The following is a 17489-nucleotide window of genomic DNA, read 5'->3' as shown; positions in this document are numbered from 1 at the left end:
CGGTATTAATGACATTATAAGAAGAGGAAGAGGTTGGATTTTGAGTACTTGCAACACTTGTTAGGCTTTGGTACCGAGTCACTCTGAGTGGGCATAAGAGCCTTGAGTCCAGACCTCTCCATTCTCACAACTGTAAGAAGTCACCTCCTTTTCATTATAAATTATTCATTTTCAGCCCTTATCACAGGATCATAGAGAGGACTAAGACCAAGCTCAACCCTGTTTTATCTATTCTTTTAGACATTGCTCTTGTATTATTTTTGAAATAACAGCAAATAATCTTGTCATTTCTACTTTCTTTCCATGTTGGTGTGCTTCACTAATAGTTAAAAATTAACTTCAGCTCTTCCTCTCGGTCCCATATTGAACTCCAGTTGGAAGAGGCGAGTCTGGTCTCAAAATGGAGGGCCACGATCCAAAGGAACCAGAGCTGCTGAGGAAGCTGTTTATTGGTGGTCTGAGCTTTGAATCCACAGATGATTGCTTAAGAGAACATTTTGAGTAATGGGTCACACTTACAGACTCTGTGGTAATGAGAGGTCCTCAAACAAAATGTTCCAGGAAGGAATTCTGTGATTCTCTCTTGTGTTGAAGAGGTGAATGCTGCAATGTGTGCTCGGCCACACAAGGTTGATGGACGTGTGGTGGAACCAAAGAGAGGATTCTGTAAAGCCTGGTGCCCATTTAACCGTGAAGAAGATTTTTGTTGGTGGTATTAAAGAGGGTAAAGAATAATATTATCTGAGAGACTATTTTGAAAAGTATGGCAAGATTGAAACCATAGAAGTTATGGAAAACAGGCAGAGTGGGAAAAAGAAAGGATTTGCTTTTGTAACTTTTGATGATCATGATGCAGTTGATAAAATTGTTGTTCACAAATACCACACTATTAATGGGCATAATTGTGAAGTAAAGGGCCTTTTCTAAACAGGAGATGCAGTCTGCTGGATCACAGAGAGCTCGTGGAGGTGGATCTGGCAACTTTATGGGACGTGGAGGAAACTTTGGTCATGGAGAAAACTTTGGTCATGGAGGAAACTTTGGTGGTGGAGGAAACTTTGGTAGAAGAGGAGGCTATGGTGGTGGAGGTGGAGACAGCAGAGGCAGTTATGGAGGTCGTGATGGTGGATATAATGGATTTGGAGGTGATGGTGGCAACTATGGTGGTGGTCCTGGTTACAGTAGTAGAGGAGGTTATGGAGGTGGTAGACCAGGATATGGAAACCAAGGCGGTGGATATTGTGGAGGAGGAGGAGGATATGATGGTTACAATGAAGGAGGAAAGTTTGGTGGAAGTAAGTATGGTGGTGGTGGGAACTATAATGACTTTGTAAATTATAGTGGACAGCAACAATCTAATTATGGACTCATGAGGTGGGCAGTTTTGGTGGAAGAAGCTCAAGCAGTCCCTGTGGTGGTGGCTATGGATCTGGAGGTGGAAGTGGTGGATATGTTAGCAGGTTTTAAAATAAAACAGAAGCAAACGGCTACAGAGCAAGGAGTTGTCAGGAAAGCCGAAGGTTACTTTGAGACAGTCGTCCTAAATGCATTAGAGGAACTATAAAAATCTACCACAGACGAAACAGTGATCCATAGTCAGAAAAGTTACTTCAGCTTAAATAGGAAGCCCTTCTTGTTCAGGACTGTCATAGCCACAGTTTGCAAAAAGTGCAGCTATCGATTAATGTAAGGTAGTGTCAATCAGATGTACATTCCTGAGGTCTTTTATCTGTTGTAGCTTTGTCTTTTTCTTTTCATTACATCAGGTATATTGCCCTGGAAATTGTGATAGTGGTACCATGAATAAAAAATTATGGAATTTTTAACTTTAAAAATTAACTTCAGTAGCATTAGAAATATCTAAACTTCACTAAAGTATCATACAGATTCACAGTCCTCTTAGATGCCATTTCCTCCACACTGATTTGTTTGACTAACATGTGACTGAATCTGACTTTCCACCATATTCTCTCCTTCACATGGTTTTTTGTTTTGAGCCTCAGCTGATTATTTCCCTAGTGCACAGCTTCACAGGTTTCCATCGCTCCTGTATTTCTTGTCAACTCTTTTTTTCAGTTATAGAAAATTAGACTGATCACATCCAATATAATTCTTTTATTACTTCTGGAAAACACGATTGATGCTAAAGCATAGTTCCTCATTTTCACTCCATTAACGCATCAGAGATTACAAATTCATTGAGCTTTTTTTCAAAGAGCATTATTTCACTAGGTGGAATGTTGCATAAAAAGAAAGGAGCCAAAACCATCCAATGGAAAAAAGATAGCATTTTCAGCAAATGGTGCTGGTTCAACTGGAGGTCAACATGTAGAAGAATGCAGATCGATCCATGCTTATCACCCTGTACAAAGCTTAAGTCCAAGTGGATCAAGGATCTCCACATCAAACCAGACACACTCAAACTAATAGAAGAAAAACTAGGGAAGCATCTGGAACACATGGGCACTGGAAAAAATTTCCTGAACAAAACACCAATGGCTTACGCTCTAAGATCAAGAATTGACAAATGGGATCTCATAAAACTGCAAAGCTTCTGTAAGGCAAAGGACACTGTGGTTAGGACAAAACGGCAACCAACAGATTGGGAAAAGATCTTTACCAATCCTACAACAGATAGAGGCCTTATATCCAAAATATACAAAGAACTCAAGAAGTTAGACCACAGGGAAACAAATAACCCTATTAAAAAATGGGGCTCAGAGCTAAACAAAGAATTCACAGCTGAGGAATGCCGAATGGCGGAGAAACACCTAAAGAAATGTTCAACATCTTTAGTCATAAGGGAAATGCAAATCAAAACAACCCTGAGATTTCACCTCACACCAGAGAGAATGGCTAAGATCAAAAACTCAGGGGACAACAGATGCTGGCGAGGATGTGGAGAAAGAGGAACACTCCTCCATTGTTGGTGGGATTGCAAACTGGTACAACCATTCTGGAAATCAGTCTGGAGGATCCTCAGAAAATTGGACATTGAACTGCCTGAGGATCCAGCTATACCTCTCTTGGGCATATACCCAAAAGATGCCCCAACATATAAAAAAGACACGTGCTCCACTATGTTCATTGCAGCCTTATTTATAATAGCCAGAAGCTGGAAAGAACCCAGATGCCCTTCAACAGAGGAATGGATACAGAAAATGTGGTACACCTACACAATGGAATATTACTCACCTATCAAAAACAACGACTTTATGAAATTCGTAGGCAAATGGCTGGAACTGGAAAATATCATCCTGAGTGAGCTAACCCAAACACAGAAAGACATACATGGTATGCACTCACTGATAAGTGGCTATTAGCCCAAATGCTTGAATTACCCTAAATGCCTAGAACAAATGAAACTCAAGACAGATGATCAAAATGTGAATGGTTCACTCCTTCTTTAAAAGGGGAACAAGAATACCCTTGGCAGGGAATAGAGAGGCAAAGATTAAAACAGAGACTGAAGGAACACCCATTCAGAGTCTGCCCCACATGTGGCCCATGCATATACAGCCATCCAATTAGACAAGATGGATGAAGCAAAGAAGTGCAGACCGACAGGAGCCGGATGTAGATCACTCCTGAGAGACACAGCCAGAATATAGCAAATACAGAGGCGAATACCAGCAGCAAACCACTGAACTGAGAATAGGACCCCCGTTGAAGGAATCAGAGAAAGAACTGGAAGAGCTTGAAGGGGCTCGAGACCCCATATGTACAACAATGCCAAGCTACCAGAGCTTCCAGGGACTAAGCCACTACCTAAAGACTATACATGGACTGACCCTGGACTCTGACCTCATAGGTAGCAATGAATATCCTAGTAAGAGCACCAGTGGAAGGGGAAGCCCTGGGTCCTGCTAAGACTGAACCCACAGTGAACTAGACTGTTGGGGGGAGGGGGACAATGGGGGGAGGTGGGGAGGGGAACACCGATAAAAAAGGGTAGGGGGGAGGGGGATGTTTGCCCGGAAAATGGGAAAGGGAATAACACTCGAAATGTATATAAGAAATACTCAAGTTAATAATTAAAAAAAAAAAGAAATTCTGCCTATTGTCACCTTTGCTTTCGTTTGAGTTACTTTTCATGTCTCTGTGGCAGAATATTTGACAGAAATGACTTAGAAGAAATGGGTCCCATCTCACAGTTTCAGAGACGGCAGTTTGTGGTGGGAGGCAGTGATGGAGTAGGTAAGTTCACTACCTCATTATGGTGGACAGTGAGCAGAAAGTGGGGCAGGGAGTGGCCATGGAGGCTTTAACCCAAGAACTCAATCTCAATAACCTGGTTCTTACATCTAGACCCATTCTCTTACAATCTCCCAAATAATGACACTAACTGAACAGTAACCTTCCAAAATATTAACCTGTAGGAAACATTTTATATCTAATCCAGAAAACCTGATGTCTCCTCATTAGTTCTGAGACATGGTTTCTCTGTCTATCCTTGGTTGTCCTGGAACTTGCTCTGTAGACCAGGCTGCCTCTGCCTCCTGAATGCTGGATTAAAGGTGTGTGGCACCACTGCTTATGCCTCGCTGAAACTATTCTTTTTTTTTCTTTCTTTTTTTTTTTATTAACTTGAGTATTTCTTATATACATTTCGAGTGTTATTCCCTTTCCCGGTTTCCGGGCAACCATCCCCCTCCCCCCTCCCCTTCCTTATGGGTGTTCCCCTCCCAACCCTCCCCCCATTGCCGCCCTCCCCCCATAGACTAGTTCACTGTGGGTTCAGTCTTAGCAGGACCCAGGGCTTCCCCTTCCACTGGTGCTCTTACTAGGATATTCATTGCTACCTATGAGGTCAGAGTCCAGGGTCAGTCCATGTATAGTCTTTAGGTAGTGGCTTAGTCCCTGGAAGCTCTGGTTGCTTGGCATTGTTGTACATATGGGGTCTCGAGCCCCTTCAAGCTCTTCCAGTTCTTTCTCTGATTCCTTCAACGGGGGTCCTATTCTCAGTTCAGTGGTTTGCTGCTGGCATTCGCCTCTGTATTTGCTGTATTCTGGCTGTGTCTCTCAGGAGCGATCTACATCCGGCTCCTGTCAGTCTGCACTTCTTTGCTTCATCCATCTTGTCTAATTGGGTGGCTGTATATGTATGGGCCACATGTGGGGCAGGCTCTAAATGGGTGTTCCTTCAGTCTCTGTTTTAATCTTTGCCTCTCTATTCCCTGCCAAGGGTATTCTTGTTCCCCTTTTAGAGAAGGAGTGAAGAATTCACATTTTGACCATCCGTCTTGAGTTTCATTTGTTCTAGGCATGTAGGGTAATTCAAGCATTTGGGCTAATAGCCACTTATCAGTGAGTGCATACCATGTATGTCTTTCTGTGATTGGGTTAGCTCACTCAGGATGATATTTTCCAGTTCCAACCATTTGCCTACGAATTTCATAAACTCGTTGTTTTTGATAGCTGAGTAATATTCCATTGTGTAGATGTACCACATTTTCTGTATCCATTCCTCTGTTGAAGGGCATCTGGGTTCTTTCCAGCTTCTGGCTATTATAAATAAGGCTGCGATGAACATAGTGGAGCACGTGTCTCTTTTATATGTTGAGGCATCTTTTGGGTATATGCCCAAGAGAGGTATAGCTGGATCCTCAGGCAGTTCAATGTCTAATTTTCTGAGGAACCTCCAGACTGATTTCCAGAATGGTTTTACCAGTCTGCAATCCCACCAACAATGGAGGAGTGTTCCTCTTTCTTCACATCCTCGCCAGCATCTGCTGTCACCTGAGTTTTTGATCTTAGCCATTCTCACTAGTGTGAGGTGAAATCTCAGGGTTGTTTTGATTTGCATTTCCCTTATGACTAAAGATGTTGAACATTTCTTTAGGTGTTTCTCAGCCATTCGGCATTCCTCAGCTGTGAATTCTTTGTTTAGCTCTGAACCCCATTTTTAATAGGGTTATTTGTTTCCCTGCGGTCTAACTTCTTGAGTTCTTTGTATATTTTGGATATAAGGCCTCTATCTGTTGTAGGATTGGTAAAGATCTTTTCCCAATCTGTTGGTTGCCGTTTTGTCCTAACCACAGTGTCCTTTGCCTTACAGAAGCTTTGCAGTTTTATGAGATCCCATTTGTCGATTCTTGATCTTAGAGCATAAGCCATTGGTGTTTTGTTAAGGAAATTTTTTCCAGTGCCCATGTGTTCCAGATGTTTCCCTAGTTTTTCTTCTATTAGTTTGAGTGTGTCTGGTTTGATGTGGAGGTCCTTGATCCACTTGGACTTAAGCTTTGTACAGGGTGATAAGCATGGATCGATCTGCATTCTTCTACATGTTGACCTCCAGTTGAACCAGCACCATTTGCTGAAAATGCTATCTTTTTTCCATTGGATGGTTTTGGCTCCTTTGTCAAAAATCAAGTGACCATAGGTGTGTGGGTTCATTTCTGGGTCTTCAATTCTATTCCATTGGTCTATCTGTCTGTCTCTGTACCAATACCATGCAGTTTTTATCACTATTGCTCTGTAATACTGCTTGAGTTCAGGGATAGTGATTCCCCCTGAAGTCCTTTTATTGTTGAGGATAGCTTTAGCTATCCTGGGTTTTTTGTTATTCCAGATGAATTTGCAAATTGTTCTGTCTAACTCTTTGAAGAATTGGATTGGTATTTTGATGGGGATTGCATTGAATCTGTAGATTGCTTTTGGTAAAATGGCCATTTTTACTATATTAATCCTGCCAATCCATGAGCATGGGAGATCTTTCCATCTTCTGAGGTCTTCTTCAATTTCTTTTCTCAGTGTCTTGAAGTTCTTATTGTACAGATCTTTTACTTGCTTGGTTAAAGTCACACCGAGGTACTTTATATTATTTGGGTCTATTATGAAGGGTGTCGTTTCCCTAATTTCTTTCTCGGCTTGTTTCTCTTTTGTATAGAGGAAGGCAACTGATTTATTTGAGTTAATTTTATACCCAGCCACTTTGCTGAAGTTGTTTATCAGCTTTAGTAGTTCTCTGGTGGAACTTTTGGGATCACTTAAATATACTATCATGTCATCTGCAAATAGTGATATTTTGACCTCTTCTTTTCCGATCTGTATCCCTTTGATCTCCTTTTGTTGTCTGATTGCTCTGGCTAGAACTTCAAGAACTATATTGAATAAGTAGGGAGAGAGTGGGCAGCCTTGTCTAGTCCCTGATTTTAGTGGGATTGCTTCAAGTTTCTCTCCATTTAGTTTAATGTTAGCAACTGGTTTGCTGTATATGGCTTTTACTATGTTTAGGTATGGGCCTTGAATTCCTATTCTTTCCAGGACTTTTATCATGAAGGGGTGTTGAATTTTGTCAAATGCTTTCTCAGCATCTAATGAAATGATCATGTGGTTCTGTTCTTTCAGTTTGTTTATATAATGGATCACGTTGATGGTTTTCCGTATATTAAACCATCCCTGCATGCCTGGGATTAAGCCTACTTGATCATGGTGGATGATTGTTTTGATGTGCTCTTGGATTCGGTTTGCCAGAATTTTATTGAGTATTTTTGCGTCGATATTCATAAGGGAAATTGGTCTGAAGTTCTCTTTCTTTGTTGTGTCTTTGTGTGGTTTAGGTATAAGAGTAATTGTGGCTTCGTAAAAGGAATTCGGTAGGGCTCCATCTGTTTCAATTTTGTGGAATAGTTTGGATAATATTGGTATGAGGTCTTCTATGAAGGTTTGATAGAATTCTGCACTAAACCCGTCTGGACCTGGGCTCTTTTTGGTTGGGAGACCTTTAATGACTGCTTCTATTTCCTTAGGAGTTATGGGGTTGTTTAACTGGTTTATCTGTTCCTGATTTAACTTCGATACCTGGTATCTGTCTAGGAAATTGTCCATTTCCTGAAGATTTTCAAATTTTGTTGAATATAGGTTTTTATAGTAAGATCTGATGATTTTTTGAATTTCCTCTGAATCTGTAGTTATGTCTCCCTTTTCATTTCTGATTTTGTTAATTTGGACGCACTCTCTGTGTCCTCTCGTTAGTCTGGCTAAGGGTTTATCTATCTTGTTGATTTTCTCAAAGAACCAACTTTTGGTTCTGTTGATTCTTTCTATGGTCCTTTTTGTTTCTACTTGGTTGATTTCAGCTCTGAGTTTGATTATTTCCTGCCTTCTACTCCTCCTGGGTGTATTTGCTTCTTTTTGTTCTAGAGCTTTTAGGTGTGCTGTCAAGCTGCTGACATATGCTCTTTCCTCTTTCTTTCTGCAGGCACTCAGCGCTATGAGTTTTCCTCTTAGCACAGCTTTCATTGTTTCCCATAAGTTTGAGTATGTTGTATCTTCATTTTCATTAAATTCTAAAAAGTTTTTAATTTCTTTCTTTATTTCTTCCTTGACCAGGTTATCATTGAGTAGAGCATTGTTCAATTTCCACGTATATGTGGGCATTCTTCCCTTATTGTTATTGAAGACCAGTTTTAGGCCGTGGTGGTCCGATAGCACGCATGGGATTATTTCTATCTTTCTGTACCTGTTGAGGCCCGTTTTTTGACCAATTATATGGTCAATTTTGGAGAAAGTACCATGAGGAGCTGAGAAGAATGTATATCCTTTTGCTTTAGGATAGAATGTTCTATAAATATCCGTTAAGTCCATTTGGCTCATGACTTCTCTTAGTCTGTCGACATCACTGTTTAATTTCTGTTTCCATGATCTGTCCATTGATGAGAGTGGGGTGTTGAAATCTCCCACTATTATTGTGTGAGGTGCAATGTGTGTTTTGAGCTTTAGTAAGGTTTCTTTTACGTATGTAGGTGCCCTTGTATTTGGGGCATAGATATTTAGGATTGAGAGTTCATCTTGGTGGATTTTTCCTTTGATGAATATGTAGTGTCCTTCCTTATCTTTTTTGATGACTTTTAGTTGGAAATTGATTTTATTTGATATTAGAATGGCTACTCCAGCTTGCTTCTTCTGACCATTTGCTTGGAAAGTTGTTTTCCAGCCTTTCACTCTGAGGTAGTGTCTGTCTTTGTCTCTGAGGTGTGTTTCCTGCAGGCAGCAGAATGCAGGGTCCTCGTTGCGTATCCAGTTTGTTAATCTATGTCTTTTTATTGGGGAGTTGAGGCCATTGATATTGAGAGATATTAAGGAATAGTGATTATTGTTTCCCTTTATATTCATATTTGGATGTGAGGTTATGTTTGTGTGCTTTCATTCTCTTTGTTTTGTTGCCAAGACGATTAGTTTCTTGCTTCTTCTAGGGTATAGCTTGCCTCCTTATGTTGGGCTTTACCATTTATTATCCTTTGTAGTGCTGGATTTGTAGAAAGATATTGTGTAAATTTGGTTTTGTCATGGAATATCTTGGTTTCTCCATCAATGTTAATTGAGAGTTTTGCTGGATACAGTAACCTGGGCTGGCATTTGTGTTCTCTTAGGGTCTGTATGACATCAGTCCAGGATCTTCTGGCCTTCATAGTTTCTGGCGAGAAGTCTGGTGTGATTCTGATAGGTCTCCCTCTATATGTTACTTGACCTTTTTCCCTTACTGTTTTTAATATTCTTTCTTTATTTTGTGCATTTGGTGTTTTGACAATTATGTGACGGGAGGTGTTTCTTTTCTGGTCCAATCTATTTGGAGTTCTGTAGGCTTCTTGTATGTCTATGGGTATCTCTTTTTTTAGGTTAGGGAAGTTTTCTTCTATGATTTTGTTGAAGATATTTACTGGTCCTTTGAGCTGGGAGTCTTCACTCTCTTCTATACCTATTATCCTTAGGTTTGATCTTCTCATTGAGTCCTGGATTTCCTGTATGTTTTGGACCAGTAGCTTTTTCCGCTTTACATTATCTTTGACAGTTGAGTCAATGATTTCTATGGAATCTTCTGCTCCTGAGATTCTCTCTTCCATCTCTTGTATTCTGTTGGTGAATCTTGTATCTACAGCTCCTTGTCTCTTCTTTTGGTTTTCTATATCCAGGGTTGTTTCCATGTGTTCTTTCTTGATTGCTTCTATTTCCATTTTTAATTCCTTCAACTGTTTGATTGTGTTTTCCTGGAATTCTTTCAGGGATTTTTGCGATTCCTCTCTGTAGGCTTCTACTTGTTTATTAATGTTTTCCTGTGTTTCCCTAAGTGTGTTCATGTCTTTCTTGAAGTCCTCCAGCATCTTGATCAAATATGATTTTGAAACTAGATCTTGCTTTTCTGGTGTGTTTGGATATTCCATGTTTGTTTTGGTGGGAGAATTGGGCTCCGATGATGGCATGTAGTCTTGGTTTCTGTTGCTTGGGTTCCTGTGCTTGCCTCTCGCCATCAGATTATCTCTAGTGTTACTTTGTTCTGCTATTTCTGACAGTGGCTAGACTGTCCTATAAGCCTGTGTGTCAGGAGTGCTGTAGTTCTGTTTTCCTCTCTTTCAGTCAGTTATGGGGACAGAGTGTTCTGCTTTCGGGCGTGTAGTTTTTCCTCTCTACAGGTCTTCAGCTGTTCCTGTGGGCCTGTGTCTTGAGTTCACCAGGTAGCTTTCTTGCAGCAGAAAATTTGGTCTTACCTGTGGTCCCGAGGCTCAAGTTCGCTCGTGGCGTGCTGCCCAGTGGCTCTCCGCATCGGCAGCAACCAGGAATACCTGTGCTGCCCCTTCCGGGAGCTTCAGTGCACCAGGGTTCCAGATGGTCTTTGGCTTTTTCGTCTGGCGTCCGAGATGTGTGTGCAGGGAGCAGTCTCTTATGGTTTCCCAGGCTTGTCTGCCTCTCTGAAGGTTTAGCTCTCCCTCCCATGGGATTTGGGTGCAGAGAACTGTTTATCCGGTCTGTTTCTTTCAGGTTCTGGCGGTGTCTCAGGCAGGTGTCCTGCCGCTCCTGGGCCCTCCCCCACGGGAGCCCAGAGGCCTTATACAGTTTCCTCTTGGGCCAGGGATGTGGGCAGGGGTGAGCAGTGTTGGTGGTCTCTTCTGCTCTGCAGCCTCAGGAGTGCCCACCTGACCAGGCGGTTGGGTCTCTCTCTCACCGGGTCTGGGAGCAGAGAGCTGCTGAAACTATTCTTACATATATTGAGATTCTGTTTGTTTCAGGTGCAGATTATCTTAGAATTAGAAATTGTCTCATAATATTTTAACCTAGCCAAAACTTCCTTTATTGATCTTGCAAATATTTTTACCATACATGATAGAGAAATGTATAGTAAATGATAGAGAAATCTGAAAACCTACGTACTAGATACTTCATCATATATCCATGCAACATCAATTGACTTTAAATAACTGCAAGTCTTATTCTAGCTCTTCCCACACTACGAAGGCAAAACAGAAATTATTCATTTCTTTAATTAATTGATGAGGAACAATCTATTGATATCAATTACTTTGATATTTTCTTGAGTTAGTAAGGGTATATCAGATATGTCATTTGTTATAGAACTTAAGGTCTAGATCGGTTCTTTACATAAATTTATGGAACATAGGTATACTAGAGGAAGGGAGAAGAGAACCAAAGATACAGAGCTGAGTTTTGACATATATTTAGTGCATGTCTTTGACTGTGTGTGTGCATTTGTGTGTGTGTGTTAGTTTGTCCATGTGTGTATGTGTGTACATGTATATATGTGCGCCTGTATGTTTACACAAATACATGTGGAAGTCAGTGGACAACTTTTGGGAGTATTTTCCTTCTATCATGTGGGTCCCACAGATCAAGCTCAGGTCATTGGTTTCAGTGGAAAGCACTTATATACATAGAGCTATCTCACCAGCAACACACCGAATTATTAAAAGTGTGTCATGGGTTTTGATGGATTTTTTAATTCTGCCAATCCATGAACATGGGAGATCTCTCCATTATCTGAGATCTTCAATTCCTTGAGAGATGTGAAGTTATTGTCAGACAGATCTTCCACTTGTTTGGTTAGAATTACCACCAAGATAGTTTATATTATTTGTGGCTATTTTGAAGGGTGTTGTTTGCCTAATTTCTTTCTCAGCTTACTTATTATTTATATAAAGGAAGGCTACTGATTTGTGTTAATTTTATATTCAGCCACTTTGCCGAAATTCTTTATCAGCTGTAGAAATTCTTTGGTAGAATTAAATCTGGGGGTTGCTTTTATATACTATCATGTCATCTGCAAATACTGATAGCTTTACTTCTTCTTTGCCAATTTGTATCCCCTTGATCTCTTTTTGTTGTCTTACTGCTTTAGCTAAACCTTTGAGTACTATATTGAATAGATATGGGGAAAGTGGATGTCCCTGATTTTTATGGGATTGCTTTAAGTTTCTCTCCATTTAATTTGATATTGGCTGTTGGTTTCCTATAAATTTCTTTTATTGTGTTTAGATATGGGCCTTGAATTTCTGATCTCCACAATACTTTTAACATGAAAGGGTGTTGTGTTTTGTCAAATGCTTTTCAGCATCTCAGGAGATGATCACATGGTTTTTTTTCTTTTAGTTTGTTTATCTAGTGGATTGCATTAATGGATTTTCGTATATTGAATCAACCTTGTATTCCTGGGATGAAGCCTACTTGATCGAGGTGAATGATGGTTTGATGTGTTCTTGGATTCGGTTTGTGAGAATTTTATTGAGTATTTTTGCATCAATATTCAATAAGTGAAATGGGTCTGAAATTCTCTTTTTTGTTTTGGTCCTTGTGTAGTGTAGGTAGCAGAGTAATTGTGGCTTCATAGAAGGATTAAGTAGCATTCTTTCCATTTCTATTTTATGGAATAGTTTAAGAAATATTGGTATTTGGTCTTCTTAAAAGGTCTGGTATAGGGGTTGGGGATTTGGCTCAGAGGTAGAGCGCTTGCCTAGCAACCGCAAGGCCCTGGGTTCGGTCCCCAGCTCCGAAAAAAAGGAAAAAAAAAGGTCTGGTAGAATTCTGCACTAAAGCCATCTGGCCCTGGGCTTTTTTTGGTTAGTAGGTTTTTAATGACTGCTTCTATTTTGTTATGGGATATGGGCCTGTTTAGATAGTTTACCTGCCCTTAATTTAACTTTGGTATGTGGTATCTGTCTAGAAAATTACCCATTTCATTTACATTTTCCAGTTTTCTTGAGTATACTCTTTTGTAGTAAGATCTGATGATTTTTTGAATGTTTTCCATTTCTGTTGTTATGTCTCCCTTTTCATTTCTGATTTTGTGAGTTTGGATGCCATCTCTGGGCACTTTAGTTATTTGGCTAGGAGCTTATCTAAATTTACAGAATAGAATACTACTCAGCTATCAAGAAGGACAATAGAGTTTTGCAGGCAAATGGATGGAACTAGAAAATATCATCTGAGTGAGGTAACTCAGACCCAAAAGGACATGCATAGTATGTAGTCACTAATAAGTGGATATTGGCTAAAAACACTACAGAATACCCAGGATACAGTCCATAGAACTTAAAAAGGTGAGTTAACAAGATGAAGGGCCCGGAGAGAGAGACCCAACCGCCTGGTCAGGTGGGCACTCCTGAGGCTGCAGAGCGGAAGAGACCACCAACACTGCAAAAAAAAAAAGATGAAGGGCCCAAGTAATGATGCCTCAGTCCCACTTGAGAAGGAGAAGAAAGCAATCATCTGAGGTGAGAAGGGAAGGAGGGACCTGTCTGGAAAAGGGAACTGGGAGGGGAAGAGGGGAATATGATCAGGTATTGGGTGGGGGTAACAGGACTGAGCCCTAGGGCCAGGAACTTGAATGGAAACAGGCAGCCTCTGTAGGTAGAATGTGGAGGGACCCTCTAGAATGTACCAGAGACCTGGGAGGTAAGAGACTCTTAGGTCTTAAAGGGAGGGACCTTAGGTGGAATTCTGTAAGGTGTGGAACTTGTAGAACCCATCTCTAGTAGAAAGACAGGGCATCAAGACAGGGATGAAAATGCCATACCACAGTCAAAAATTGTGACCCAGAATTGTTCCTGTCTGAAAGAACAACAGAGACAAAAATGAAAAAGAGCCAAGGCAAAGGAAGCTGATTGATAAGCTCAATTTGGGATCCAGCTCAAGTGAGGCTCCAAGGACTGACATTATTACTGATGATGTGGTTTGGTTGCAAAAAGGGGCCTATCATGACTGCCCTCTGAACGACCCAACAAACAGCTGAAAGAGTCAGATGCAGATATTTACACCCAACCAATGAACAAAAGCTTGTGAGCCCTGTGCTTGAATTAGAGAAAAGCTGGAGGAAGCTGAAGAGGAAGATGACCCTATAGGAAGACCAGCAGTCTCAACTAACCTGGACCCCCAAGATCTCTCAGACAATTAGCCACCAATCAGGCAGCATACAGCAGCTGATATGAGTTCCCCAACACATATGCGGCAGAGGACTTCTGGGTCTGGGCTCAGTCAGAAAAGATGCACCTAACCCTCAGGAGACTTGACACCCCAGGGACTGAGGATGTCTCATAGGGTTGGGGTTGGGAGTGGGGTGGGAACACCCTCTTGGAGATGGGTGGAAAAAGTTTCAGATGTGGATCAGTCAGCGCATGGCCTGGGAGGGTGATAAAATCTGGATTGTAAAAAAAAAAGCTTAAAGAAAGAAACGTATGTCTCAGAAGATGTAAAGATTTGTTCAGTTTGGCTATGATGTTGAGTCACTAACTGAAAAGACTTGGAAAGTAAGTTAGCAAAGTATTTCAGTAAGAGATTCCACTAAATCTTAAACATAAAACTTGTCATTCTCTCTTTTATCCTAAGGTCTACAAAGACATATTGAAAATAATCTGAGCTACACTTTAGCATCTTACCATAATTTTAAAGGACTCTCTTCAATAGCTTCATGTCTTCAGTGCCTCTCTTTCTTAGTTATGAGTTATTCATATCACCGCAAAAGAAACTTCATTCTAATAACACCTGCAGGTGGCATAAATCCTGGATCAACATCAACATGGCCTCTGGTGGCAGCTTGCTTGGCTTCTGTTCAGGGAAGAGGAAGTAGAAGGGGTAGGGAGGGCAGAGAAGAACTTAATTTTCTTTTAGAGGCTGGCCATTGGGTGTTTGACCTTGAGCTTATGGGCAACACAGATTGGACTTGTTTTTATTTTATTTTATTTTTCATTTTTGGGAGGTACCTTAGTTAGGGTTTTACTGCTGTGAACAGATGCCATGACTAAGGCAAGTCTTATAAGGAACAACATTTAATTGGGGCTGGCTTACAGGTTCAGAGGTTCAGCCCATTATCATCAAGGTGGGAGCATGGCAGCATCTAGACAGGCATGGTGCAGGAGGATCTGAGAGTTCTACATCTTTGTTTGAAGGCTGCCAGCAGAATACTGTCTTCCAGGCAGCTAGGATGAGGGTCTTAAGCCCAAGCCCAAAGTGACCTATCTTCTCCAACAAGGCTACACTTCCTAATAATATCACTTCCTAGGCCAAACATATACAGACTATCACAGGAGGTTTTGGGAGATAGTTAAAAGGCAGGAGGGTGAACTTGGGAATGATGTGAAACAAGTATGGTTGAGGTACAAGGTATGAAATTTCAAAAAAATAAAATACACTGTGTTTGTGAGAAAAAAGGAAAACAATCTGAGAACAGTCATAACTCAGAGTCAGAAAAGTCTGTGAGATACTAAGTTCCACATGATCCTACGCTAGAGAATAAACAAGGCACCACCATTTCAGTAGACTTTACTGGATTTTTTCCCAACATACACTGGCAAGGGTAAAGTTAGTCAAATGATTATTAGGTGGTCATCAATATATTTTCTGATGAAAACTAATTATCAGGATACTATAATAAAAACTACTTTAATGTTGTAATGTTCACTTCAGTTTAAAAATAGATTGAATTTGATAATTTGGCAAATAGGAGTAACATAAATCATTGAGTTAATTTTATCTTTTATTCTTTTCTCTGTCAAAGATAATTGCTGTGTGACTTTCCCCATTGGAAGATGATTTGTTTCACATTTTCAATATATATTTGTTTTATTGCTAGAGACCACATCAGAAAAAATGAATTCTCTCATAAAGCAGCTTGGCTCTCTGATCATTGCTTTTAAAAGTCTCTTAGATTTGGCATCAAAACACATTTACCCATTTCGGCTTGACTTACCATTCTTGATCATGTTGATTTCACTGAGCATGCTGGATGGAAGGCTACAGTCAAAGACTTTCATTTCACAGACTTCATTGTCAGTCTTTGCATGGTATATTGCTTTCCTTAAATCTCAGCACTTTAAAGCTTAATTGGTACTAAAAATACCATTGTCTTTATCTTTACTGGTTTGTCTCCCCTTTACTGATCCTTGTGACCTTGTCATGTTGTCAAAAGCTCATGTGCTTACTAGAACTTGAGAACAGCTTAGGTCCGGGAGATACACTCTTACATCCCCAAGGAAAAAGCCTGGAGAAAGGAGATCCCATTACAAGTTTACATCACTCACAGTTTTGAAGACCATGAAAAAATACACCAGTTCGAGGACAGGCTATAGGATTAGATTTACATGTCATAACATGATTCTCTGTAATAACACAACATAATAGACACAATACCAACCAGTGAGTATCTGAAAAAAAGATGTCTGCAAAAGCCAGAATGACAAATTGTAAGAATAGCAGAGTTGGGGATTTAGCTCAGTGGTAGAGCGCTTGCCTAGCAAGCACAAGACCCTGGGTTCGGTCCCCAGCTCCGAAAAAAAAAAAAAAGAAAAAAAAAAGAAAAAGAAAGTATAGCAGAAAAAGAAAGAAAGAATAAAAAGGACCAAGTAGCAGCTCTTATAGAAAACATGAGCACCTTTCTTTCAGGTACTACCTGATGGAAATGCTAGAGACTCAAAGAGAAAATAGAAGATCTGGATGATACAATCAAGAGAATCCAAGAGATCATCAGAGAGTGGTCCATTAAATGATGAATGAACACATACTCTTTACAAATGTTCAAGGAACAATTTGAAGAATGGACAGATCCTGGACTTCAACATTTTTAACAATTTAAAACACATACAAATATGTTCTAATATGCAGCAATATTAGAACATTTAAAGATAGATTTAACAATATTTCAAACACACACAAAACTTAACACCAGCAAACAACTGAAAATCGAGCAGGAGCTGTGCGGCAAGTGAAATCGACAGTAGGAAATGCTAACATCAGAAAGAAATCCTTCCATCAATCATGTAAGTTCCCACACGAAGGGATTAGAAAAAGAATAACATAGGTCCCCAAATAGAAGAAAGAAAATAAATACAAGCTGAAGTTGTTGGTATTTAAAAAATAAGAAAGTCATTGGGGGAAAAAGGATGCAACTGATTCTGTGAAAAATCAACATAATTAAGAGCCTATGATAAAAATAAGAAGCAAAATCCAACATAAAATGGGATTTAAAAGGTAATACATTCGTATCTTCAGTAAACTAGCTGAAAATTACCCAACCAGAGCAATGGATGCCATGAACCATAGCCATTAAATAAATGAAGGAATACAGTCAAGACACATACCCCAGAGGGGTTACAAATATCTTAAATATAGCAATACTGGAGCAAACCACTTGCTTACTAGTAAGGCTAAGTCTACATTAAGACCGTCAGCACCTTAACTGCAGTGCACTCTGGAGTCTCGTGAGTGAA

At 40.2% G+C, this 17489-nt stretch overlaps 1 pseudogene; it reads left to right on the top strand.

Annotated features, from left to right (window-relative positions):
• Positions 1-342: 342 nt before the first annotated feature.
• LOC148006893 (heterogeneous nuclear ribonucleoprotein A3 pseudogene) lies at positions 343-1467 on the top strand (annotated as a pseudogene).
• Positions 1468-17489: the final 16022 nt, after the last annotated feature.

Source organism: Rattus norvegicus, chromosome 1 (assembly GCF_021556685.1).
Source record: "Rattus norvegicus strain SHRSP/BbbUtx chromosome 1, alternate assembly SHRSP_T2T, whole genome shotgun sequence".
NCBI classification, from domain to species: Eukaryota; Metazoa; Chordata; class Mammalia; order Rodentia; family Muridae; genus Rattus; species Rattus norvegicus.
This window is presented reverse-complemented; position numbering and strand designations above follow the sequence as displayed.